This window comes from Thalassophryne amazonica, chromosome 18 (genome assembly GCF_902500255.1).
Source record: "Thalassophryne amazonica chromosome 18, fThaAma1.1, whole genome shotgun sequence".
NCBI lineage: Eukaryota > Metazoa > Chordata > Actinopteri > Batrachoidiformes > Batrachoididae > Thalassophryne > Thalassophryne amazonica.
In genome coordinates, this window is record NC_047120.1 from 10,755,590 (window position 1) to 10,780,962 (window position 25,373).

General features: G+C 42.3%; 1 long non-coding RNA gene across 1 annotated transcript; it reads left to right on the forward strand.

Moving 5' to 3' along the window:
- The first annotated feature begins 190 nt into the window (after positions 1–190).
- On the forward strand, positions 191–23,101 carry LOC117530382. The gene is made up of 3 exons (XR_004566348.1): positions 191–447; positions 3,202–3,205; positions 23,053–23,101. It is a non-coding gene; the product is annotated as an uncharacterized LOC117530382 (long non-coding RNA).
- Positions 23,102–25,373: the final 2,272 nt, after the last annotated feature.

The following is a 25,373-nucleotide window of genomic DNA, read 5'->3' on the forward strand; positions in this document are numbered from 1 at the left end:
TCCCTGTGAAGAGTGAAAATGATAATGAAAAACCAGAGTCATCCCAGCTTCATCAAAGCCGAAGTGATGAGAGCACAGAGGCTGAGCCTGTAGCCAGCAGCTCATCTGTACACAGAACACTGACAGCAGAAGCTGATGGAGAGGTCGATGGAGGACCACAGCCAGCCAGCAACTCAGGTCCAAACAGTCATTTACAACCAGATACCAGTGGCAGGCGTTCAGACAGTTCTGGAACTGAGACTGATGACAGTTATGACTGGAAACAGACCAGAAAACTTCAGTCAAGTTTTAACTATAAGAAAAATACCAGTATTGTTCATTCAGGCAACACTGATGAGAAACAATTTAAAGGCTCTAAATATGGAAAAGCATCTAGTCACATGAACAACTTAGAGCAACAAAAGGGGAGGCAAGCAAGCGGAAAACCATCTAGCTGTTCTGATCAGAGTAAAAGACAGAAACAGAAGGGCACCCACATTAGAATTCAGACAGGACAAAAACCATTTGGCTGTTCTGAGTGTAGTCAAAGATTTGGACAAAAGGGCACCCTGAAAACACATATGATAATTCATACAGGACAAAAACCATTTGGCTGTTCTGAATGTGGTCAAAGATTTGGACAAAAGGGCACCCTGAAAACACATATGATAATTCATACAGGACAAAAACCATTTGTCTGTTCTGAGTGTGGTCAAAGATTTGGACAAAAAAGCCACCTGAAGACACACATGATCATTCATACAGGACAAAAGGCATTTGTCTGTTCTGAGTGTGGTCAAAGATTTGGACTAAAAAGCAACCTGAACAAGCACATAATAATTCATACAGGCCAAAAACCATTTGTCTGTTCTGAATGTGGGCAACGATTTGGACAAAAGGGCAACCTGAACACTCACATGCTAATTCATACGGGGCAAAAAGCATTTGTCTGTTCTGAGTGTGGTAAAAGATTTGGACGAAAGAACCACCTAAACCAACACATGATTATTCATACAGGGCAAAAAGCATTTGTCTGTTCTGAGTGTGATCAAAGATTTGGACGAAAGAGCCACCTAAATGAACACATGATAATTCATACAGGACAAAAAGCATTTGGCTGTTCTGAATGTGGTCGAAGATTTGGACAAAAGAGCACTCTGAACACACACATGATAATTCATACAAGGCAAAAACCATTTGTCTGTTCTGAGTGTGGTCGAAGATTTGGGCGAAAAAGCTACCTGAACAGACACATTTGCCAGGAGAGATCTCGGTATGAGGAAGTTTCAAAGAAAACAATCCCCGGCTAAAAACTCCACATAGCGCCAAGACACCAGGGTGTGTGAGGTGAGCAATGTTGCAACTGCTCCCACTGCTGTGGGGAGACATCTCTCCTGTGGCAGCATTTAGCTGGATAATCCACCAGATTAGCATAGTTGTTATCCTGGACCCCAGCAACAACAGCATGAAAGGGCCAAAAGAAACAAATGAAACTACATCATTGTAAATTGGTCCATTAGGGAGAAGAAAAAGATTTTTCACTGCTTCGCTTACTCAAGGCATGAGAAGTGTGGCGGTAGAACAAAGGCAGTATTTGAGGAGAGGATAGGTCACCTTCTTGAAGCGAGCCCTAGACTACAATGCCATTAATGTTTAAGGTGCAACTATAGACCTCGGGTCTGGGGCCCATTGCATTCTATTAAAAGGAAATTCAAGATGAATGAAAAAAAGACACAAACAAAATACCAAGACCTTAAAAATGACCAATGAGTAACATGGTCACCACTGGTCGAACCCCCTTTTCTAATCTATATCAATGGAAAAAATATCCGCTTCATTACGAAACCAATTACCACAATTTAATGAAACATGGTCCTTATTTATCAACTCATTAAATTTGTATTGGAATTTGGAGGTCTCATTTTTGCCTGTTAGGGAATGTCACTCTCTTATTGTTGACCTACTAACTCTTATCTCTTGTGCTGCAGATCCAGGTTGCTGTTCATTGTGGTACTCCTGTTGTCAGAGAATGACGTTATGCATTTTTAAATGGTTGCATTTAAGAGCCTTATTCCGGGGGGGGGGATTTGGTGGAGGTGGGAGCTTATGTCTTTAAAGTGGGTGGCCACTCGGGTATTCTGTGTTTTCTTGGGGATCTGGGGTTGGTCTGGGGGGATGTTGCTCTCCGGTGCTGCCTGGTCGCTCTGCGGGCTTCGGGGGGTTGGGGTTCGGGGGCTGGCTTGTGCTCCCTTCTAGCTCCACCCTTGCGGAGCGTGGCTGCGCCTCCATGCCTGGGGGGTGCTGGGTGGCGGGTTGGCCTGCATGGGGAGCCCCGACGCCGCACTGCTTGGCTGCTTTTCATGTGGGGGATTTGTCCCCTCTGGATTTGTTGCCCCCCCCCCCAATCTCCCTCTGGCTCCTCGGTTGCCCTGCTGCTCTTGGGTCTCATCTTGGACCTTCCCTGCCCGGTGGGGTGGCTTATCCTTCTCAGCTGCCTTGCCCCCTATCCCCCCCATTGGTTTGTTCATCCCCTGGGCTTCTGGTGCTCTTACGGGACTGCTGCCTCCTCCTTGTCTCGTGGTGGCCCTGGTGCCTCCCTTGGATCTGGGGGTAGGCCACGGGGTCTGGTGGGGCCAGTGTGTGCGGCCCACTCCCTGCACCGCGCCTCTCCTTTCCACCGGCTGCTTGGGGTTGGGCTTCATATGTCACACCCTTTTAATGTACTTCACTAGATCAGTACATGCACGCACATTATATTGGGGTTTAAGTAGCACATTTTAGGCTTCATATACGAGGGCTGTCAATAAAGTATAGGTCCTTTTTATTTTTTTCAAAAACTATATGGATTTCATTCATATGTTTTTACGTCAGACATGCTTGAACCCTCGTGTGCATGCGTGAGTTTTTCCACGCCTGTCGGTGACGTCATTCGCCTGTGAGCACTCCTTGTGGGAGGAGTCGTCCAGCCCCTCGTCGGAATTCCTTTGTCTGATAAGTAGCTGAGAGACTGTCGCTTTGTTTGATCAAAATTTTTTCTAAACCTGTGAGACACATCGAAGTGGACATGGTTCGAAAAATTATTTTGAGGTGATACTGTCGCTTTAAGGACTTCCCACGGAGCGAGACGTCGTGCAGCGCTCCCAGGCGCCGTCGTCAGCCTGTTTCAAGCTGAAAACCTCCACATTTCAGGCTCTATTGATCCAGGGCGTCATGAGAGAACAGAGAAGTTTCAGAAGAAGTCGGTTTCAGCATTTTATCTGGATATTCCACTGTTAAAGGAGATTTTTTTAATGAAAGACGTGCGGGCGGATTGCAGCGTCGGCTCGCAGCCGCCGCGACGCTCCGCCACAGGAAAAACACCTCTGTTGGAAGCTTTAAGGACAAGTTGGAACATGTCCAGCTGTTAAACAATTTCTGATACTCACTCCACTGAAAGCCATCAAAAGCCGCCATGGTTATCAACACGGAGGTGTTTTTCCTGTGCCGCTGCACCGTGTGTCCACTTGCCACATACCGTTCCTGCCCTGCTTTTAATGCAACACTTTATCATTGCTCACTTAAGCCCCTTTCACACCTGGCCTGCTTCGAGTTGCTTCCTGTGGCATCATGATGACGCAAGAATGTCTGCGTCAGGTGCGCGCAGCAGGGGGCAGAGAGGAGGTGAGGACGCAGAGGAGAATCTGCAGGCAGTCTGCCTGCACAGAGAAATCAGAGTGCACAGTCTGGCTGCAGTCAGACTGTGCACTCTGGCACAGTCTGTCTTGATGTCCTGTGTCTGGCAGTCAGTCTGTGAGCAGGACTTATGTCCTTTTTGTCCTTTATTTAACACAATTATGAAAGAGTTTGAGGGGAGAGCGAGGAACTGCCTGCAGGCAGCCAGTTTATTTTTCTTTTAATTGTTCACATGTGCACGCGCAAATGAATCGTCCGTGAGTGGACTGGAGATGTCCGGACTTTTTACTGGATGCGGACATGTCCTGTTTCTGGAAATCAGTCTGTAAGCAGGTCTTTTATGGACTTTAAACAGTTGTGAGAGAATTTAAGAGTGAGGAACTCCAACTCTTTGGCGTGTAGTTTTACTGAATTGTGTACATGGTATAAAAACAATGCTGCGTGATTTATACTTCAGGAACAATGAAACACAGCAGGAATCATAAATTGGCATCGGGTAACGTTGTGTTGTGAGGGTGTGGCTTCAAGTCACATTGAGTACCGTCGCTTTGCCCTGACTTGCCGTGAAACCACTTCCTTTCTGCGTCCTGTGCTTGGCGCAGAAAAAATGAAATTTTTGGCGTCCAATTCGCTTCGTCTTTTGCGTCCATCACGGTGTTGTGGAGTTGAGCTACATCGTCTCGGCACTAGGTTGCATCCACGTGCCGTTGTCATGACGCCGCACGACGCAACTTGAAGTGGGCCCGGTGTGAAAGGGGCTTTAGGGGGTTGCACACAGCAAGGGGTATTAATTATAATAACAAGGGTGGGTTTGTAAGGTAGGGTGGATGGGGCATGTGGGGTTGGCCCCAGATGGCTGGGGATGTCTGGGACACTGGGGTGGGGGATGGTCCGTCTGTCCGGTTTTGCCATGCCCCAGGGTGCCACGGCCCTTTGGTGGGGGAGGGGTTTCTTTGGAGCACGTGTGATGATACTGGAGGAGTGAACGGCTGCTGGGGGGATGGGGGCCATGATCGCCGTCAGGTGGGGTGATGTCTTGCTCTCACTTGGGTAGTCTCCTGATCTTGGGCTTTGGTGTTTGGGGTGGGGCCTGGGGGCGGGTTGGATGGGGGGCTGGGGTGGGATCTTCGGGGGTCCTGCTGGCTGTGTTGGGGGAGTCTCAGGCGATGGGGGAGTCTCATTTGCTTCCTGGCTAGGGGTTTTGGTGCCGCCCCTTGTCCGGGGGCCAGATCCCACCCTGTTCAGGCTCTGTGGTCCCTGCCCGGGCTTTAGGTTTGGTCGTGCTGGCTCCTTGGCCCCTCGTTCCTGCCGCCGCTCGTTCCTCCCTTTTGGGATGGGTGGTGTGGTCCTGGAGCGCTGCCTTTTGTGGGCCTACGCCAGCGCTCTGTGTCCCTCTCCTGGTTTGGGGGTGTGGGTGTGTTCTGGCGCCACCTTGGCCATTCCCCTGGTGGTTCATCGGGCTGCCCCGGTGGCTCTTTTGGTGCCCTTCCTACCCCCTCTGCCCTTCCGCTGTTCCTTTTCTTCTTGCCTCTCCTGGGGCCCTGCATCCTTGACACATTTCCGTCTGTTGCGTGCGGCCGGCTGTATGGCTCCTGACGTGCCTGAGTGGTTCACGTCATATGCTAAGGTTCTGTACTTGTGTCTTGGCCCAACACACCAGCCACAGTAGTGATCGGATATGTAGCTGTGATCTGGTTCTCTGTGTGTGGATGGTTATGTGTTTGTGGCCGTCACCACAATTTGGTTTTGGGTGTTCTCAAAGGGATCAAGACTGATGTCTGAGATTAGGGTATGAATGCTCATTAACTAGACAAGACTGTTGCTGTCACTGCTTGTTTGTGTGTGGTTGTTTGTTCTGCTGTGTTGTACGGTTGGGGCCCCGTCTCCTTGGTGTTTCACTTTTCAAAACTTCACGGTTGTTGTTGTCGCCACTTGTCTTTCACTCGTATGTGTCTTCATGTTGTTATGTGAGTTGGTCCTTCCTGATAGAAGTTTTCTGTTGGCTTTGAGTAGGATGTTGCAGGCTGATCGGGAAGGGCGGATAGGGGTCACACACGCACACCACATTCACTCATGCACTACATACTGCCTGTCTTGCAAGAACAAATTGCATACATGTGTATTCAGGTATATAAATGGTTCTCTCAGTGTGGCATGTACCATTACTATATATGCAGACTGGGGGGGGGGGGGGGGGGGGGGGGAACATGGTCATTGAAAGAAATTGATAAAGGGATTAAAGTTCTCCGTCGCTTTGACAGATTTCTTTCAAATTAGGTCACAGCCAGCTCTAGCCATTCTGGTGCCCTAGGCCTCAGGTTTTCTGTAGTGATCCCGTGTGCAAACAACAGAACAGGCAAAGGGACTTACTTTTTTATGTGAGAACATGATTTAGATTATAGATTGACAACAGCCGTATAACAGAACTTAAAGGTTTAATTGTTGATCAAACAAACCCACACACAGACGAACACACATTAAAATAACATCAATAACAGTGACAAATAATTAATAACATAAATAAAATTCATAAATAAAAAACACTTTTTCCCTACAAAGTAACAGGCTTCTGTTTATGTATGTAGAAAGGAAAATGTGTAAACTTGACAAAAATCTATCGACATAAGTGTTTGGAAAATCAAACATGTTTTATTTACGCTTTCTGTTTCGACTTCTGCCTTCCTAATTGTAAGTACCTTGATCGGACACACGAGGGCAGCATTTCACCAAAAATATAGGCTTTCACAGGATTTTCATGAAAAAAACACCAGTTTGTCTGAAAACACCAAATTTGGTCAACGAGCCGAGGAGGTTTTCTGTCCTGTTTAACCCCTTAACACCCGAATTTAAATAGCCGTATATAAAAAAATGTTTTGTGTGTGTTTTTGCCTTTAAGTAGATGGTAAATAATGTTGAGATTATTCATTTCACTTTTGCACAAAAACTAGATAGTAATATTGGGTATTCTGGTAATGACTTTATGTTATAATGTTATAATAATAATGATGGTATGTTGCAAATTTGCGACAACGGGCATACAGGTAAGTTGCATATTTGAGTCAGAGATTGTAGCATATATGCGACGATGGGCGTTAAAGGGTTAAGGAGTATAAATTCTCTGATCATAAAGATTCTATAAGCGTATAATTTAGACTATTTATGACTGAATGTTATGGGTTAAAAACAGGTCAACTTCAGTACACACAGGGGTCAAAAGTTAAAGTTGTTCCAAATTTGTTAAAAAGTGATGCAAATTATTGTGATCAGTCAAATAATGTGGTTTATTCTTCAATCTGATTGGAGTATTTTTAAATGTTGACCCCTGTGTAATCCTTGGTTGACCTCTTTCTGCCTCCAGCTGCCACCCTGGGATGGCTCCATGTGTTACTGAACCACAAGGTTTGTTTGAAAAATGAGCAACAAATAAGAAGTGAGAAGATTGTGAATACATGTAATTATCCATGATAGTAGCAATAATAATTTTTGTTCTGTCATGATGCCTGGAGGGAATTTGAACATACTACATGTCACAAAGTAGGGCTTGTAACTTAAAATGATTTAACCACTTTGATTAACTGTATAGGAGGAGCTTTAAAATACACCTTTGTTTTTTCTTTAAAATGTAAATTTAACAAGTTTACAGAGGCAATAAACACATACAAACATAATACATTAAGACATACATAAACACACAGGCAATTATTGGTTGATGCACACAGTAAATTAACCTTTTCAACATTTTTTATCAGTTAACCACATACAGCAACACATCCCGGTACATGTACTATCAAAATAAATATAATAATAGTTAAGCTGTCAAATTTGTTTTGCAGTATTAAATTTGGTAAGAGAGTTCTTGTCAGGCTTCATGTTTCAACATTACATTTAATTTATTTGTTCAGCAATGAATGCAATTACTAAATGCAATACAGCAAATCAATAATAAACAATGTGAAGAACTCCGCACATGCATCAGGTACTGAAAGTAATCATGAACTGAGAATTGGTATTATCTGCATTCGGGGTGAAATGAATGTTGAACCCCTTCTTATGTCTATTTGTGCATCCGGATGCACAACAATATGGCATTTTCAATGAATAAATAAACTCAATATAGCAATGTAGATAGCTTAGCAGCGAATGCAAATTTGGCACCATGAGTCATGTGACAGTTTTTTTTTTTTCTGGCTTGTCCTGTTGCTGCTCTCTGTGTAAAGGGACTCTAGGGATGATGGAGGCTACAGCTCTGGGGGAAAAAGCTGTTCCTTAGCCTATTTGTCTTTGTCCTTATAGTGTGGCACCTCTTCCTCGACGGCAGAGGAATAAACAGGGAATGTCCCGGGTGGCTGTTATCCTTGCAGGGACATTCCCTGTATTAAAATGGGTTTTCTGCAGGCTGAAATATATTGTCCAAAACTCCACACCATCAGAGAGGACCTGGCTGGTACCATCACACACTGATGGGGCACGACGTCCTCCTGTGGACACATTTCCAAGTGCGCATTCACACTGGCAGTTATAACGGTTTTAAAATAGCGTCCTGCTCCACAGACGGCACTGCTCACAAATCAGGATCTGAAATCTGACCGACTCCAACAAAAAATTAAGAGTTTTGGGGTGAAGCATATCGTCTCCTCTGTACGGAGCACTGAAGTGGGCATAGAGCACAATGCTTGTGCACAAGCGTGATTTAAGCATGAATTATGCAGAAGTTAGTGCAATTTAATAAATAATAATTCAATGTTTTCTTATTATGATTATTAATTTTTACAGTAGTTAACAACCTAAAATGAAAGATTTCACACAATTAACAGATCTTTACACTCAAGAAGTAAAACCCCTGTCCAATAAGCACAGACTCAGCTTCACATGCATTTTCACACCTTAGATACAGATAAGGATTGTGATGTTACTTCTTTCTCATTAGAAAGCCCCGGCTTGCCAATGACCACACTAATGAACAAACTGTATCATCACATCCGCCAGGTGTGGAAGCTCACATGTGCTTAACTGAAAATACAGCACTCAGGTGCTTTTACATTATTGTTGTTGTTGCTTTAGTTTTTCTTCAGAGTTGCTGTAAGTGTAAGTACTTTGTGCTGTAATTTTTTTTTTTATTTTTTTTTTGTCTACAGATTCTCACCTACAGTTTACAGTAGTAATAAAAACTACTATTTTGTTCCAATTTTCATTGTTGATTGATGTGTTACTGTAACTGAGTTTGGTAAGATATAAATATTTTCAGTGTGCAGCATCAGTATTGTGCAGTACTTGGTACGTTTATAGTACTTGTGTACTATATCTCAAAGTAATCAGAAAGAATGCTGTGGGTTTGTCAATATCTTCTTGTCATCAGTCAATCAGTCAATCAATTTTTTTTTTTTATATAGCGCCAAATCACAACAAACAGTTGCCCCAAGGCGCTTTATATTGTAAGGCAAGGCCATACAATAATTATGTAAAACCCCAACGGTCAAAACGACCCCCCAGTTTTATGTAAGAGATCATCTAAGTGATCTCTTACATAAAACTGAAAAAAGTCTCGAACATGCTTTTTCCTAATATAGGGGTTTCTATAAATGTTTTATATTGATCACCGTTGTGTGTAAATGACTGAAATATTGTCTGATAATTTGAAGACTGAGATGAAAAAACAGCATTTTTATAAATATGTGTATGCTTTTAAAATGTGTGTATGTGTTTTGACTGAAGTGGGTCATTTTGTAAAAAAATCTAGGAGTGATGCAAATTGAGTCTGGTGTTTGAATAATTGTGTGACTATTTTGAAAAAAGGTGCCTGTTTTCAAAACTGAGTGTTAACAGTGGAAAAAACTGTACAACTATTCACAACAAAAATCACAACTGTTTAGTGCCCTCAAGTGGACATAAGGCTACACTACAACGTCATGAATTTCCCTCAAAATGTTGCAGACATTATAACAGATGTTAAAAATATGTAATATAAGGATATCAGACTATTACCATCCACTAAAAATACAACTGCTTGAATTTAAAGGAAATCATGATTCACTGCCCTCAGACCTTAACGATTATGAAGGTTGCATCGGAAACAATCCTCCATAGGAAAAATTTTGGAAATCATGTTATCGTTCCCTGGAGAAATAAGGAGTGTGATAGTGCAGTGAAAAGAAGAAAACAGGCTTTTGCTAGGCTGTGTAAATACCCCACAAAGGAAAATGTTGAATTTAAGCGGTGTAGAGCAATGGCAAGGAAAACAATGAAAGCAGAAAAGAAAAAATGTTGGAGACAGTTTTGTAGCACCCTTTGGTCCAGACACCCCTGTTCAGCAATTGTGGAGCAGGATTCACCGGATGTCTGGAAAATATGTGAGCTCAGCCATGCCAGTACTTAGTGACGGGCATAAGGAAGCACTTAATTGTAAAGAGAAGGCAGACGTGTGTTAAGACCTTTCAGGATGTCCATAACGCAAGGTACTTAGGAGAAGACATGCTTAGGCTAAGGGAGGTGTTGCTGGTGGAGAACAGGTTTAAATTACCAGGAGTGTCTGAGACGGATAGCCCCTATAATTTTTCTATTTTTCTTATAGAGAGTTGGATGATGCTATTCAGACTGGTGCTAACACCACTCCAGGGCAGGATGGGATTAGCTATAAGCTGTTGCAGCATCTGGATGAAGGGACGAAGCATGAAATTTTAGCATTGTTTAATTATATCTGGGAGGAAGGAATTTTGCCAAAGGCTTGGAAGCATGCTATTGTGGTCCCGATACTGAAACCAAGAGAGGATCCGTCATCTTCCTCATCTTACAGGCCAATAGCATTGACATCTGTTTTGTGTAAGGTGATAGAGAGGATGGTAACCAATAGACTTGTGTATTTTCTTGAAACTAGTGGGTATTTTTGTTAATTACCAGAATGGGTTTAGAGGAGGGAGGAGAACTATTGATTCAGTGGCAGTATTAGAAAGAGACATTAGGAGAGCTATTATAAATAAGGAGGCTGTACTTGCTGTATTCTTAGATATAGAAAAAGCTTATGATAGTATGTGAAGGGAAGGATTACTTTTAAAACTACATGATGTAGGGGTCCGTGGGAGGCTGTTTTATTGGATTAAGAATGTTCTAAGTCGTCGATCAATTCAGGTAAGAATAGGAAGTGTGTTTTCAGAGCCAGCAGAAATAGATAATGGTACTCCACAAGGGGCGGTTATAAGTCCTGTCTTATTTAATATTATATGAAAATGTTGATAGTAGGTTTGGTAAAGCTCTCTTTGCTGATGATGGCGCCATCTGGAGGAGTGGGAGGAATTTTAACTGTGTTTTCTCAAACACAGAAAGCCTTGGACCAAGATGTGCAGTGGGCAAATAAGTGGGGGCTTAAGTTGTCCGTTGAAAAAAGTAAATTTATGATTTTTGTGTTAAAAAGGAAAGTTCCATCTGAGAACCTCTGTATGTACGGCTCATTAATTGAAAAGGTTAAAGATTTCAAATTTTTAGGGTTGTGGTTTGATGAAAAACTGATTTGGAAAATACATATAGGAAAAGTAATAAACAAATGTGAGAGAGTAATTAACATCATGAGAAGTCTGTCAGGCAGTGGATGGGGAGCAGAGAGATGCACTTTACTGCAAATTTATACTGCCATGATTACACCCATTTTGGATTATAGGTGTGTAGTTTTTGTGAGTGCTTCCAAAACAATGTTGTGCCATTTGGACCATGTCCAAGCCAAAGCCTTGAGAGTCTGTTGTGGGTCCTTCAGGACTACACCTGTTCCAGCTCTGCTTGTGGAGATGGGAGAGGGCCCTCTATTGGTAAGAAGGGAAAGACTGGGGGTGCATTATTGGGTTAGGGTCGCTGGGTCCAGCAGTAACTTAGCAGCTAAATGTCTCATGGATGAGTGTGGGAAGTTCAGCAGGAAGCAGGGAAAAGCAGGATTTATTAGCCATATTGTGAAGGTAGTAGGACCTATGGGGCTTCATGATGGATAGAAGAGCATAGACCCACACACTCTATTATCCTCTTTGATTCTGCAGCTGTGTTGTTGGCCCTTAGACACAGGACATCTGAGGGGTGCCCCAACTTACTGTTTGAGATTTTGTGCTGTCTCAGACAAATTGAGAACAGGGATTCTAGTGTCCTATTTGTTTGGGTCCCTGGACATTCTGATGTTGTAGGAAGGAAATGAAATAGCCGATGCATTGGCCAAAGAATCACTCTGCAGAGGCACTATTGACCTTCACCTTGCACTGGGGAAGCATGAGTGTTATAGTATACGAGGTCTGTCAATAAAGTAACGGTCCTTTTTATATTTTTTTTCAAAAAACTATATGGATTTCATTCATATGTTTTTACGTCAGACGTGCTTGAACCCTCGTGCGCATGCGTGAGTTTTTCCACGCCTGTCGGTCATGTCATTCGCCTGTGAGCATGCCTTGGGAAGGAGTGGTCCCGCCCCCTCGTCGGATTTTCATTGTCTGGAAATGGTGGAATGAAAAGGACTTTTTTTTCCATCAGAATTTTTTCAGAAGCTGTTAGAGACTGGCACCTGGAAACCATTCGAAAAATTTATCTGGCTTTCGGTGAAAATTTTACAGGCTTCACAGAGAATAAGGTCTGTTAATACAGCTTTAAGGACCCCTTTAAGGATGCTCGGCGCGCCACGCTCCGAGCTGCAACGACGCGGCACAAGCCACCGGACCATTTCTAAACGGATGGCTCTGTGGATATGAGACCGTCGTGTGCTCTTTCTCTGGTTGTCACAAGAGCTGGACACATGTTTGGACATGTCCAAACTTGTCCTCTGACATGCCGAAACGGAGGTGTTCCTTTGTCTCGCTTCCGAAGCGAATCGGTCGTGACGCGCGAAGCCTCCGCGCAGCTTTCCATGACAAAATCTCTTGTTAAAAGTGAAATCTGCCGGAAAATGGCTGATGTCCAGCTCTTGTGATAACCAGAGAAAGTGCACACGACGGTCTCGTATCCACAGAGCCATCCCTTTAGAAATGGTCCGGTGGCTTGTGCCGCGTCGTCGCAGCTCGGAGCGTGCCGCACCGAGCGTCCTTAAAGGGGTCCTTAAAGCTGTACTAACAGACCTTATTCTCTGTGAAGCCTGTAAAATTTTCACCGAAAGCCAGATAAATTTTTCGAATGGTTTCCAGGTGCCAGTATCTAACAGCTTCTGAAAAAATTCTGATGGAAAAAAGTCCTTTTCATTCCGCCATTTCCACACAATGAAAATCCGACGAGGGGGTGGGACCACTCCTTCCCAAGGCGTGCTCACAGGCGAATGACGTCACCGACGGGCGTGGAAAAACTCACGCATGCGCACGAGGGTTCAAGCATGTCTGACGTAAAAACATATGAATGAAATCCATATAGTTTTTGAAAAAAATAAAAAGGACCGTTACTTTATTGACAGACCTCGTATGTAAGCAGGTATCTCCAAAATCAGTGGCAGGAAGAATGGGACGGGGGCACAGGGGTCGCCTTATTTTTCTTTTCAGCCATCAGTTCAGGTCAGTAGGCAGCTCCATGCTTCTTTTCATAGGGATGAGGTTGTATTTACTAGAATAAGACTGGGGCACTGTGGCCTTGCAGCGTGCTTGTTTAGGATGGGTAAACATGCTGACGGATTGTGTGAGTGTGGTGGCCTTGAAACGGTTACTCACATGTTACTTGTTGTCATGCAGCAAATACAGCAGAGAAAGGCAGCGCCTTTTTGTGAAACTGGCTGATCTTGGACTGACCACATTCTCCTTTAAGTCCTTTTTTCGTATTATGCAAATTCTTAAGAAATCAGGAGTGTTATTATTCGTTTTCTCCGCCTGACTGGCACTTACTCAAGAATATAGTGCAATAACGGAATCATAACAGACGATGGCGGTACTGCGCACGCCAGCGTATAGCCTGCCGGAATTTCATTACAAGAAGAAGAAAGCTAAAGCTAGTTATCTGGAGACGCTGGAAACATCTCCGAACAGATCAAACGTCACTCTGTGATCCTCTAATATGTTTTTTTGAAGAGCTCCAGAAGCACAAAGGTCGACAGTAAACCGGAAGAAGAAGAAAAGGCGAAGTTAGCGCGAAAAGGTGGAAGAGCTGAGAAGGTTGTTGAAACAGCGGCTAACTGTTGCTAATGCCGAGATATTTGAGTTGGTACAAACAAAAAACATCGCAGAAACTAGTCAACGTGCTGGATGCTGTTTTCAAGCCTGAAGTTCGCTGATCCAGAGCAGGTTTGTCCGCTAAACTTTATTTTAGACCAACTCCACCACATCCAAATGATAGCTGTTAGTTTGTGTTGGAGTTCTTGTTATAGACTGAACACCAAATATCAGCAAAAATAAATAAGACAAACTGTGCTTTATAATGATAAATGAAGGACAGTTTAGCTTTGTGATGGACTGATGAAGCTGATCAATCGATACCATCGCTAGAACGAATCGCGATGATGTCACGCGCCGGGCGGGGCCACAATCGTAGGCAGAAAACTCATTCAGCCGCTGATTGCGTAATATCTGAAGATGTCAGTTAAAATCGTGCACTCGGTGATCCATCACACGCTGACAGATCAGCGCTGTGCATTAAAAAAACACATCACATCCAGATGGATGATAATCCGTTTGAAAGATTTTCACTTTGCGGCATTTAGTCTCAAGGATCAGATGTGGTTTGGCTCAGAATTGTGTCCAGTACAGGTGGAACATGGATCACATGAGCTCATCCTGTGTTCAAACTCATCACGTTAAAAACAAACCTCACCTTCTGTATTTTTTTCTCTCTTTTTTTTTGTTTGTTTTCTCTGTGCAGCTCCCCATTTAGGCAATAAGCTGTGACTGAAGTTATTATGAGGGCTGCAAACTAACAATCTGATTTTCAGTTCATTCTTTTGAAATCAAACACAGTTTAACGTGCAAAAAAGCGATTTTGCAGACAGATGAACACAAAGTGAAAGGTTGGGTTCACCCACGTCAAACTGCCTGTAAGCCACGGAATAAATAAAACCAACTCGAAGAAACGCAGAGGCAAACTGTCCAAGAATCCATGGTTCGATTGTAGTTGGTCTGGTGGCTTTCAGGTTGTTAAAATGTATAAATGTATGAATACATACATTACACAAACACATATGTATATATGGTCTCAAATTGTTATGGATGGGCTGATTTTGTGTTTGTGGATCTCATGGTATTTTTTTTTATTTTATTAATGGGAAGTTGTGTGATCCACACTGATTTATATAATCAACGTGCGGGTGCATATAATTAAAGCAGTCACCTCCTTGGGGTGGCTTTTGGGGTAGGGGGGAAGGTCAAAGATAAACCTTTTGGCTTGTTGTTTTTGTTGTTTTTTTCAACCATGGACGCACACGCAGAACTGCTGCATTTACTTACTCTGTAACACAAGTGAACTGCAGCCTGACGCACGGATGTGCACACCAGCCGGACTGTGCACAAGTGTCTTACGGACAGCATTTAAAAAGTTCCTCAACTTCAGAGCACATCCTGCTGCTGCACTCAGCCCACAGAGACGGGACCAGACAGCAGAAAGATCTCAGACAAACATCAACATCTGCAGCAACAGGTTGATAACAGTGATCCCTCACGTGTCCGCTGATAAAATAATTGTACATCTCCAAAAACTTGAAATCCTTCATGCTTGGCAATTTCTGTGCCTCGAAGCTTTGTTTAAATGTTGTAGTACATATGCCAGGCCGGTGTGGCGCTGTAGCATCCCCAGAAAAAACAATAAAAAAAAAAAAACAGAAGACTAGGGTATGCCCATAAGCCACATAAACCACTGATCTGTATATATTACTGGATCACTCATTGGCCCACACACTCCGTATAATCCACTGAAGCAAACTGGCGGCCATCTTACTACTCCCAATTTATGCAGACTGCACATGGACAGCTTATTTGAACGTCAACAATTTCAAATAACTGAGCTGATTCTCTTTTACTTATTTTTGTTTTTCGGATAACGTAAGATTGATCCCTCCTAATCCTTGCTTGCCATGGTTAGCTATTTGATTTATTTTTTCTTTTATTACTTTGACAATTTCTTCCCTTCTATTCTCACTTACTCATATCTCACTGAGACAAATACTCAATTCTAAAAATTGTCATTCTTTAATAAGTTTTGTGGAATCATCAGCAAGCTTTATATATATATATATATATATATATATATATATATATATGTATATATATATATATATATATATATATGTATATATATGTATGTATATGTATATATATATATATATATATATATATATGTATATATATGTATGTATATATATATATATATATATATATATATGTGTGTGTGTGTGTGTGTATTGGTACTGCTACCATATCATGAACAAAAGTGGGTGGATAACAAAAGTCATGATGGATAAGGATAATACAGAATAGTGTATTTTTTTTAAACAGTTGCACTAAAAGAATAAAACACCACTTAATTAGCTAAAGGAGAGTTAATTTTCCCTGCAATGACAACATTTATTACACACAGCTCTATGAGCTTCAACCTAATATAAGTAATAAAACTTGAAGCAACAACACCTAAAGCTCCAAAACTATGCACAAGTAGACCTAATAAATGTCTTAAAACAGTTCGTCCAACACAAAACTCAACATGTGGCCATAGGTATTAAAGGCACTGCGCTGCGGTGGTTTGAATCATATTTGTCTAATAGATTACAATTTGTTCATGTAAATGGGGAATCTTCTTCACAGACTAAAGTTAATTATGGAGTTCCACAAGGTTCTGTGCTAGGACCAATTTTATTCACTTTATACATGCTTCCCTTAGGCAGTATTATTAGATGGTATTGCTTAAATTTTCATTGTTACGCAGATGATACCTAGCTTTATCTATCCATGAAGCCAGAGGACACACAACAATTAGCTAAACTGCAGGATTGTCTTACAGACATAAAGACATGGATGACCTCTAATTTCCTGCTTTTAAACTCAGATAAAACTGAAGTTATTGTACTTGGCCCCACAAATCTTAGAAACATGGTGTCCAGATCCTTACTCTGGATGGCATTACCCTGACCTCTAGTAATACTGTGAGAAATCTTGGAGTAATTTTTGATCAGGATATGTCATTCAAAGCGCATATTAAACAAATATGTAGGACTGCTTTTTTGCATTTACGCAATATCTCTAAAATCAGAAAGGTCTTGTCTCAGAGTGATGCTGAAAAACTAATTCATGCATTTATTTCCTCTAGGCTGGACTATTGTAATTCATTATTATCAGGTTGTCCTAAAAGTTCCCTAAAAAGCCTTCAGTTAATTCAAAATGCTGCAGCTAGAGTACTGACGGGGACTACAAGGAGAGAGCATATCTCACCCATATTGGCCTCTCTTCATTGGCTTCCTGTTAATTCTAGAATAGAATTTAAAATTCTTCTTCTTACTTATAAGGTTTTGAATAATCAGGTCCCATCTTATCTTAGGGACCTCGTAGTACCATATCACCCCAATAGAGCGCTTCGCTCTCAGACTGCAGGCTTACTTGTAGTTCCTAGGGTTTGTAAGAGTAGAATGGGAGGCTATATAAAAAAAATTGATTGATTGATTGACATGTTGAGTTAATAAGCCACTTATTATTATTATTATTATTATTATTATTATTATTATTGTGTTTGCCTATATGCTGGAATAAGTATAAAACTCTTCAAATTATTGTTCATTACTTCCCATTCAGGGTTCTCCCCAGAAGTTTTAGTATAGCGGTGCTGTTGGCAGTTACTGCACAAGGCGGCGCGCGTTGCAAGTCATTTTAACTGGTTTTAGATGCATTGAAAGCAAGAATAATAGACCAAAAATTACACTTATGTTGTAATATCAAAGTTCTTTTTTGTATTTTTCTGTCTAAGTTAAGAAAATAAATAACATTGAAAAGTTTAAAAACACATTAATGTTTGATGGACATAACATTTGCTCTCTTATTTAAAAATGACACATTGTACCTTTAATTCAGTAAGAGTCCAGGCCGGGTTTTTCTGTCATGTTGACAGTTTATCTTTTTTTTTCCAACATTTTTGAGTGGGATTGCATACTTATTTAAAAAACAATATAAGCCCCAATTGTCTTGTTTGAACAAGAGCTAAATCTGGACTGATTTGATTGTCAAATCAGAATCAAATTTATTGCAAAGTAAGTTCTCACATACATACAAGTAATTTGATCTGGTGTCATTGGTGCATAAACAACAATAATAAAAAGAAAATGAAAAAAGTAATTCTGGAAGAAGTAAAGGAGTAAATCTGCTCTTTTAATGATGAAATCCTGGAAGAAAAACTTTCTGAATCAGTTTTTCACACTTTACTGTTTCACTGAGGCTGTGTGGTGAAGATGATCGTTGATTAAAATTGCTTCACTGCTTTTTTACAGCGTGTAGCGTCTGCTGTTCACACTTTTTCCTTCTCTCTCTCTCTCTGTGAGGGAATTTTTATATAGCGCCAAATCACAACAAACAGTTGCCCCAAGGCGCTTTATATTGGAAGGCAAGGCCATACAATAATTATGTAAAACCCCAACGGTCAAAACGACCCCCTGTGAGCAAGCACTTGGCTACAGTGGGAAGGAAAAACTCCCTTTTAACAGGAAGAAACCTCCAGCAGAACCAGGCTCAGGGAGGGGCAGTCTTCTGCTGGGACTGGTTGGGGCTGAGGGAGAGAACCAGGAAAAAGACATGCTGTGGAGGGGAGCAGAGATCGATCACTAATGATTAAATGCAGAGTGGTGCATACAGAGCAAAAAGAGAAAGAAACAGTGCATCATGGGAACCCCCCAGCAGTCTACGTCTATAGCAGCATAACTAAGGGATGGTTCAGGGTCACCTGATCCAGCCCTAACTATAAGCTTTAGCAAAAAGGAAAGTTTTAAGCCTAATCTTAAAAGTAGAGAGGGTGTCTGTCTCCCTGATCTGAATTGGGAGCTGGTTCCACAGGAGAGGAGCCTGAAAGCTGAAGGCTCTGCCTCCCATTCTACTCTTACAAACCCTAGGAACTACAAGTAAGCCTGCAGTCTGAGAGCGAAGCGCTCTATTGGGGTGATATGGTACTATGAGGTCCCTAAGATAAGATGGGACCTGATTATTCAAAACCTTATAAGTAAGAAGAAGAATTTTAAATTCTATTCTAGAATTAACAGGAAGCTAATGAAGAGAGGCCAATATGGGTGAGATATGCTCTCTCCTTCTAGTCCCCGTCAGTACTCTAGCTGCAGCATTTTGAATTAACTGAAGGCTTTTTAGGGAACTTTCAGGACAACCTGATAATAATGAATTACAATAGTCCAGCCTAGAGGAAATAAATGCATGAATTAGTTTTTCCTTTCTGATTTTAGAGATATTGCGTAAATGCAAAAAAGCAGTCCTACATATTTGTTTAATATGCGCTTTGAATGACATATCCTGATCAAAAATGACTCCAAGATTTCTCACAGTATTACTAGAGGTCAGGGTAATGCCATCCAGAGTAAGGATCTGGTTAGACACCATGTTTCTAAGATTTGTGGGGCCAAGTACAATAACTTCAGTTTTATCTGAGTTTAAAAGCAGGAAATTAGAGGTCATCCATGTCTTTATGTCTGTAAGACAATCCTGCAGTTTAGCTAATTGGTGTGTGTCCTCTGGCTTCATGGATAGATAAAGCTGGGTATCATCTGCGTAACAATGAAAATTTAAGCAATACCGTCTAATAATACTGCCTAAGGGAAGCATGTATAAAGTGAATAAAATTGGTCCTAGCACAGAACCTTGTGGAACTCCATAATTAACTTTAGTCTGTGAAGAAGATTCCCCATTTACATGAACAAATTGTAATCTATTAGACAAATATGATTCAAACCAGCGCAGTGCCTTTAATACCTATGGCATGCTCTAATCTCTGTAATAAAATTTTATGGTCAACAGTATCAAAAGCAGGGAACAAGAGACTCTTCACTTTCACACCGTATTTGAGCAAACTTTGGAAAAATGAAGGCTTTCAACTGTAAAATAAAGCCTATAAATAAATTTCTAGGCGCAGCCAAGGTGTAGAGGGGGTCCGGTTTGGGAACCACAGAATTTCATCTCTGCTGTTTGCGGACAATGTGGTTGATGTGGATGAGCTCTTTTGGCTTCGTCAGATCAGGACCTTCAGCGTGCACTGGGGAGGTTTGCAGCCGAGTGTGTGAAGTGTCCGGGATGAAAATCAGCACCTCCAAATCCGAGGCCATGGTTCTTGACCGGAAAAAGGTGCTTTCCCCTCTTCAGGTCGGTGAAGTGTCCTTGCCTCAAGTGGAGGAGTTTAAGTATCTCGGGGTCTTGTTCACGAGTGAGGGACGGATGGAACATGACATCGACCGACGGATCGGTGCAGCGTCTCCAGTGATGCGGTCACTGTATCGGACCGTCGTGGTGAAGAGAGAGCTGAGTAGGGGGGGCAAAGCCCTCGATTTACCGATCGTTACGTTCCGACCCTCGCCTATTGTAGTGAGATTTGGCTCATGACCGAAAGAATGAGATAGTGAGTACAAGTGGCCGAGATGAAGCGGCTGTAATAACACTATAATGGCGCGGCGCCGTTGTTCCATTGTCTGGGGAGAAGCCTGCCATTTCAATCATACTTACAGGTGAAATGTTCGTCCACAGCCTTTGATCTGGCGATTTGAACAGTTTATAACTGCATGTGAAGGCATTTTTTAACAAAATTACAAAGAATAAAGTTGCGTGCGCCTTATTAAAGATCAATAGAAAAGAGCGTTCAGGAGCGAGACATCAGAGTGGTAATATGGCGGACGTTTGCTTCAGAAATATTGGCCAATGAGCGATCCAGTGTTAAATAGAGATCAGTGGTATAAACGCTAATCAAATTAGCGCTTAAAGCTACCGCTTTTCAACATGACAAACAGAGTAAAATTAAGCAAGGAACATGACATCGACAGACAGATCGGTGCAGCGTCTGCAGTGATGCGGTTGCTGTATCGGACCTTCGTGGTGAAGAGAGAGCTGAGTAGGGGGGCAAAGCCCTCGATTTACCGATTGTTACGGTACGTTCCGACCCTCGCCTATTGTCGTGAGATTTGGCTCATGACCAAAAGAATGAGATAGTGAGTACAAGCGGCCGAGATGAGTTTCCTCCACAAGGTGGCTGGGCGCTCCCTTAGAGATAGGGTGAGGAGCTCGGAGTCGAGCCGCTGCTCCTCCACGTCGAAAGGAGCCAGCTGAGGTGGCTTGGGCATGTTTTCCGGATACCTCCTGGACACCTCGCTGGAGAGGTGTTCTGGACACGTCCCATTGGGAGGAGGCCCCGGGGAAGACCCAGGACACGCTGGAGGGACAGCTGGCTTGGGAACACCTCGGGGTTCCCCCAGAGGAGCTGAGGGAAGTGTGTGTGGATCGGGAGGTCTGGGCGGCTTTGCTTGAACTGCTGCCCCCGCGACCCGACTCCGGATAAAGCGGAAGAAAATGGATGGATGGTTGAATTTCTGGAGCTATGCAAGCAGAAGGAGCTCTTTTTATTGGAAAACTTTGACAGAGTTGTTTTTTTTTTTCCACTGTGCTCTCTCTCTCTCTCTGCTCTGCTCTCTGCCGGTGGGGGAGGGATGAGCGGGCACTTCAGCGCAAACAGCCTGGCTGGATTTTAGAAAACTACCTGAGAGCAGAGAACAATATAACGGTGCTGTAATACACTATAATGGCGCTGCGCCGTTGTTCCATTGTCTGGGGAGAAGTCTGCCATTTCAATCATACTTACAGGTGAAATGTTCGTCCACAGCCTTTGATCTGGCGATTTGAACAGTTTATAACTGCACGTGAAGGCATTTTTTAACAAAATTACAAAGAATAATGTTGCGTGCGCCTTATTAAAGATCAATAGAAAAGAGCGTTCAGGAGCGAGACATCAGAGTGGTAATATGGCGGCCGGTTTGCTTCAGAAATATTGGCCAATGAGTGATCCAGTGTTATATAGAGATCAGTGGTATAAACGCTAATCAAATTAGCATCTAAAGCTACCGCTTTCCAATGTGACAAACAGAGTAAAATTAAGCATTTTAAGAGACAGAGGGTCCATACTGATGATCTGCAATAGACTGACTGCGCATTTAAAGCGAAGCTGTGTGTTTGTCTACAACCCCAATTCCAATGAAGTTGGGACGTTGTGTAAAATGTAAATTAAAAACAGAATATAATGATTTGCAAATCCTCTTCAATCTATATTCAGTTGAATACACCACAAAGACAAGATATTTAATGTTCAAACTGATAAACTTTGTTTTTGTGCAAATATTTGCTCATTTTGAAATGGATGCCTGCAGTAAACAAATATTTTGTATACTTATAAATGTAAGTGGTAAATTGACTGCATTCATATAGCACTTTTCCATCTGCATCAGAAGCTCAAAGTGCTTTACAGTTATGCCTCACGTTTGCACAGACACACACACTGATGTCAGGGTGCTGCTATGCAAGGCGCTCACTACACACCAGGAGCAACAAGGGGATTAAGGACCTTGCCTAAGGGCCCTTAGTGATTTTCCAATCTGGCTGGGTTTTGAACAAAGTCTCTGGTCTGAAGACGATGCTTAACCACTGGACCATCACCTCCTCATAATATATACTTTAGTATGTGTGAAATATAAAACAAATCCTCCTGATGTACATTTCCACTTTAGTTTCATCAGTGCAATAACCTACTGTCATCAGGTCAAACTTACCACTTTGATACTTTATTTTAATGAGTGTTGTTCTCACATTTATTGTTAATTTGTTTCTTTACAGACATGCAGCCGTCATTGGTGATTAAAGAAGAAACTCTCCCTGACCACCAGGAATGGAATCTGAGTGTTGACCAGGAGGACATTAAAGAAGAAGAGAAGCTGTGGATAAGTCAGCAGGGAGAGCAGCTTCAGCAGTTGCAGGAGGCAGGTCTCACCAAGTTCGGTTTCACTGCCGTCCCTGTGAAGAGTGAAAATGATGATGAAGAACCAGAGTCATCACAGCTTCTTCAAAGCCAAAGTGATGAGAGAACAGAGGCTGAGCCTGTAGCCAGCGGCTCATCTGTACACAGAACACTGACAGCAGAAGCTGATGGAGAGGACAATGGAGGACCACAACCAGCCAGCAACTCGGGTTCAAACAGACATTTACAACCAGATACCAGTGGCAGGAGTTCAGACAGTTCTGGAAATGAGACTGATGACAGTGATGACTGGAAACAGACCAGAGAACATCAGTCAGGTTTTAACTGTCAAAAAAATACCAATATTTTTAGTCCAAGCAATTGCAGCATTGATGAAAAACAAGTTAAAGGCTCTAAATATGGAAAAGCATCTGGTCACATGAACACCTCAGATGAGCAACAGGGGAGGCAAGCAAGCAGAAAACCATTTAGCTGTTCTGACCGGGGTAAAAGACAGAAACAGAAGGGCACTCTGAACAAACAAATTACAATTCCGACAGGGCAAAAACCATTTGACTGTTCTGAATGTGGTCAAAGATTTGGACAAAAGAGCCACCTGAACAGACACATGATAATTCATACAGGGCAAAAAGCATTTGACTGTTCTGAATGTGGTCAAAGATTTGGACAAAAGAGCTACTTGAACACACACATGATAATTCATACAGGTCAAAAACCATTTGACTGTTCTGAGTGTGGTCAAAGATTTGGACTAAAGAGCACTCTGAACAGACACATGATAATTCATACAGGAGAAAAACAGTTTGTCTGTTCTGAATGTGGTCGAAGATTTGGACTAAAGGGTGACCTGAAAAAACACATGATAATTCATACAGGACAAAAACAGTTTGGCTGTTCTGAATGTGGTCGAAGATTTGGACAAAAGAGCAGCCTGATAAAACACATGATAATTCATACAGGACAAAAACAATTTGGTTGTTCCGAATGTGGTAAAAGATTTGGACGAAAGTGCAGTCTGTACCAACACGTGATAATTCATAGAGGACAAAAACAATTTGTCTGTTCTGAATGTGGTCGAAGATTTGGACTAAAGAGCTACCTTAAAAAACACATGGTAATTCATACAGGAAGAAATCGAAGAAGAAGAAATCGTAAAAAAGGTCGCACAACACCACGAGGCCTTAACCGAATGGACCTCAATCACTAAACTGGCAAAAAACTTTGGCGGAGAACTTCTACAAGAGAGAAAAAGCAACAGTCTCATGCCTGCAACAAAACTTGCAAGACAGACCAGAGAACAATATAGCAAAAGAGAAGGAAAACATCGAGTGGACAGATGGAAACAGCACAAAAGAGCTGGACGATTCCAACAAGAACTCGAAAAGGAATACATCGAAAAAGTTGGATCAATGCAGTGGCTAAAAAATGGAGAACTTGGTTTTGATGGAGAAAGAATTCTGATTGGAGCACAAGATCAGGGACTTCTAACAAATGGCTTCAAAAAAATGGCAGAGATCTCACAAAATGATAAATGCCGATTCTGTCATACAGCTGTTGAGAGTGTAAATCATCTAACTTCAGCATGCCAGATCCCCATGGCAGACGGACATTATACATTCAGACACAACAAGATCTGTCAATATCTCCACTGGAAGATATGCAAGGAACTGGAGATGGAAGTCAAAGAACATGTCTGGGAGCACGAGCCAGCACCAGTCTCATCCAACGGAAAAGTAACTATCTTCTACGACAAAGAGATCCCAGCAGGAAGACACATCGAAGGAGATGCAATCAAACCTGATATTGTCATCTGGAACAAGCAAGAGAAAAAAGCCAAAATCATCGATGTGACAGTCCCCAATGACTACGGCCTGAATCGAGCGGAAAGAAGATCTCGAAATACCAAGACCCGAAAAATGACCTACGAACTACATGGTCATTGAAAGACATCAATATCATCCCAGTTGTGGTGGGAGCGACAGGCCTAATGAAGACGAACCTGAAGAAATACCTTGAGGCAATCCCCGGTCACCCAAGTGCAGATGAGGTGCAGTTGTCTGCAATAGAGGGAATGATCACCATCTTGAAGAGAGTCCTCGGATACAATGCCAGCTCTGGTTAGGATAACTATAGAGCCTAGGATGCAACTTTAGACCCCAGGTTTGGGGCCCATTGCATTCTATTAAAAAAAACATCAAAGATAAATGAAAAAACAAAAACTGTATGGTTTATGCCCACTTACACAACCTATTGCACAACCTACAATTGACGCTCCTCAGCAAACACACCCCAAGAGGGAGACTCACCACCCCAAGACACAAATAAATACAAGTGATGTAACACGAGGTCAGGCAAATGGCCAGGGATGGCATCTGCCTTCTGACACAACCCATTGTACCACCAAGAAATGACTGTCCTCAGAAAACATGAAGACAACAAAAACACCAGACCAAGCCAGTCTCTCACACCAAAGAAGTAGGAGTCAAACACTGTCCCAACACAATAGCAGTCAAACACACACCAACAAAAAAGGAATCAGGCACTGCTCCAACCCCAAAACGAGCCAATCACTGCCCCCCAAAAAAAGAGTCATTCACCAGCGGATCCACAAAACAATAGACAAATGTACCCACACCCAGAACAGTGGGAGTTAGAAGAGGAATTGGCAAGTAAGATTGAGGAAACAAGGAAAATGGACATGAAAGAGAATGTCCAAAACTGACTAAATTAAAGGAGAATAAAAAGTTCAGAACTATCCTACAGAAAGTTAATCCTCTTCCTCTGACCTCTTCTGTAATTTGCTGCATGGTGAA